Source organism: Pelodiscus sinensis, chromosome 2 (assembly GCF_049634645.1).
Source record: "Pelodiscus sinensis isolate JC-2024 chromosome 2, ASM4963464v1, whole genome shotgun sequence".
NCBI lineage: Eukaryota > Metazoa > Chordata > Testudines > Trionychidae > Pelodiscus > Pelodiscus sinensis.
The window spans coordinates 169,552,772-169,556,038 of NC_134712.1; the positions used below are offsets into that span (position 1 = coordinate 169,552,772).

Below are 3,267 nucleotides of genomic sequence, written 5' to 3' on the forward strand. Positions count from 1 at the left end.
GGGGGGGGGGGGGAGGAGGGGAAGGAATTTAGACATTTTATTTTGTTCTATTTGCAACAGAACAATTGTGACATTTCCCATGAAACAAAAGAATCCAGCTCCCATATAGCTCTTACTTTTCCCCATTTTACAGACAGGAACAGGTAATTCAATATTTCTGAGCTTCAGAACGTTGTAACAAAGCCAAAAACAGAACCCATGTGCTTTGACTCCCTACTAAAGCTAAAGTCATGTAGAAACACATTGACACATTTCTGCCAAATGCTTTGGTTTGACAAGGAGCATTTTTCTGTTGGACAATGCTCATCAGAAAAATATTGACCAACTCTAGTAATAATAGGCACAAATATAGCCCTTTAGTGTTTTAAGTCACTTTGAACAAGTTTCTAAGTCACTTTACAGGTGCTGTAGCAGGGCCATCCATCTCTCATGCAATCCCACATGGCAAAGGCCCAAGGGGCACAGTACAGGTAGCTTGTCTCAGTTTCCCCTTTTGACTTGTTCAGTAAACTCAGGAAACACTTTTACCCATACCCATCCCTTCTTGGCTTGTGCCTTATTAAATTAATAGACATTCAAAATAAAGTTTTCAAAGCACTCTAAAAAGCATAACTAAAACCAAGGCTGATCTACTTCCTAGGCCTTCCTGCTTTAGCAAACATCTCCCAAGACTTACCTGACTAGTTTCTCAGTGCTAGCTTAGCATTTACTCACTGGTGGCAGTCTCTAATCACACCAGCATAGCACTTTAAATGTTCTTTTTCTTCTTCAGTTCAGTGTAGACTACAGCTGCTCTTCATAGGGCAATCAGGCCATCTCTCCCAGGTGCAGCTCATCTTGTACTCAGGAGTGGGTAGCCCCACTCCCCCATAGGCACGCTCTCCTGTTCCAAGTGTTGTCTGGTTTTACAGATCAGAGAATGGACACACATACTCAATGCCTGGACTAGGACCACAGTGAGCCCAGCTGTGAGCTTAGCTCTCTTATATACCTGTGGTGTGCTCACTATTGGAACATGCTGTGCTACTAGGACACAGTAAGTATGCTGTTCTGTGCTTATCTCAGGGGGCTGCCATGAGGCTTAGTTCAGAAGTGTTTCTGTGTATGCACACTCAATTAGCCACCATTTCTGATCTCTCCCAATCCAGATCTTCCATCTAGTAGCTGGGACTAGGATACTGCCCAACATGTTATACAACAGCATGTACTGTGCTTGTGCAAGAGAAGCCAAAAAACAAGAAAGCAAACTGAAATCAGATTTATTCAAAAAGGAAGCTTCCAGGGTGTGTCCTAGGATCATTACAGATTCAGCCCGAAACTCCTATATCTACAATGATGCCTGATGTTGCTAAGGATGGCCCTAAGGCCCTGCAAGATCCTGAAGTGCCCCCTGAATCATCAGAGACAGATTAAATTATGTTCAGTATCATTTTAGTGTTAGGTGTGCTTTGGACATATGCCATGCGCTGCCTGTTGTGATATATAGTGTCATAAGATCCCCTACTCTATAGAATGCTTTACCTGTGTTCACCTAAATGCTTCAAGAACCAAACCATTCTACAGTACGCTACTTCTACTGGATTGGTGAGTACCTATACACTATTTAATATTTTATTCATTTTATTGTATTTAATGCTTTGAAAAGTGGTATTCCATTGGTAAAGTATAACTCTTGGTTTACCAGAATGTTTAATTAACCCCCTTCCTCCAGTATGCTGTATAACAGACTTTTTAACGTGTGTGTGTGTGTGTGTGAGAGAGAGAGAGAGAGAACGAGAACATGAACATTTTCCTGAGATCTCCTGAAGGAGGATAGGGTATAGTAGAGTGTTTGTGTCTCTTGTTTTCAATTTCTCTTTGATGCTCCTCACCCCCTTTGCTAATTGTTTTTGGTTGGCCTCTGTCATGTGGTGGAGCTATTTTCAAAAAAAACAGAAATTGTTTTGAAATAGAGGATTCAGGGTCAAAACTTGGATTTTTTCAAAAAATGAAAGCATACATCATGCAGCTTTTAAATTAGCTCCCTGCATGGAACATTTTGTGGTGGAAGAAGTTAGTGCACAATAACCAGGCAGGGGACAGCCTTTGTATTTATGAATGGTGCTAGCCATATTTTACCCTGCACAAGCCCAATGAGACCAACATCCCTCAGTCTAAGGTTTCCAGTCATGTACTGTTTTTCAAGGGTGTGGAACCGGTGCTCTTTAGCATATGAACTACTGCTTTGTTTTCTGCAAGTCAAGATGTAAAAAAAAAAAAAAAAAAAAAAGTCTGAATGAATTTAATGTTCATGAACATTAGAGCATATTTTCCTCAAGCCAGTTTCATTCCTCTAACAGTTCCATCAATGTACCTTAGTCATGATCTGCAATAATAGCCTGGCTGTGATTTAAACCCTAGGCCTATTTAAGTTTTTTTTTTTTTTTTTTTTTTTTTGCAGAGAGCACTTCCACTCATTGGCTAGATCGTGCCTTTGCACGTAACTCCGAGAAAGGGAATACATGACTGTCACAACTCTCTTCCTGCCTCCCACCATCTGGGTTATGTTGAAAGGGAGTATCGTCATCTTTCCACACTGTAGAGGTCAAAATCTGAGTAGTGCTTGAGGCATGGGGATGTTACTCCACTTTACTTCTCAGTGGGGGTAGTTGGGCTGTAACAATCCATCCATCTCCCCGGAACTGTGACAAATAAGCCAGTGATCTGAGTCTCCCCTCCAACCTATGTTGAGTCCTGTGCTGTAGTTTCATGCAGTGCTTTTTTTTTGTTTAAAAACAAATATACAAACAAAAAACTGCTAGTTTCAAAAATTTGTCAAGCCAAAAAAAAGCTGGTAGGGAATGGTGGGGAGGTCCCTTTAATTGTACTCCCAAGAGGGCCAGGGGAAAGCCATGAATGCTCCCAAAAAAAGGTGACCGTACACTGTACCAGTGCGTACCGTCACGAAAAAAGCACTGGTTTCATGTATTATTTCACAGATTGCTTCTCTGCATATTGTGTGTTTAGTGGACCAAGCTTGACTACACAATGATATTTTAGGCTCCTAACTTCCACTGCAAGTACTCATAATAGGTTTTAAACCAATGTGTCTCAAGTGGTATGAGTACCCTTAGGGGTACTTGAGAGAACTGGGGGGGGGGGTGTATGTCAACACAACTGAAATTTGGAGAAAACTGAATTCTTGTTGTAAGTTTTACAGAGCTTTATTATTTTTGTGCTTTTTACACCCAAAAATTTCATCGCCCGTCCAGCTACAATTAAGTTGTT

At 41.0% G+C, this 3,267-nt stretch overlaps 1 long non-coding RNA gene across 1 annotated transcript; it reads left to right on the forward strand.

Annotated features, from left to right (window-relative positions):
• The first annotated feature begins 808 nt into the window (after positions 1-808).
• LOC142827270 (uncharacterized) lies at positions 809-2,754 on the forward strand. Its single transcript, XR_012901878.1, has 3 exons — positions 809-1,036; positions 1,149-1,584; positions 2,441-2,754. It is a non-coding gene; the product is annotated as an uncharacterized LOC142827270 (long non-coding RNA).
• The last annotated feature ends 513 nt before the right edge of the window (positions 2,755-3,267 follow it).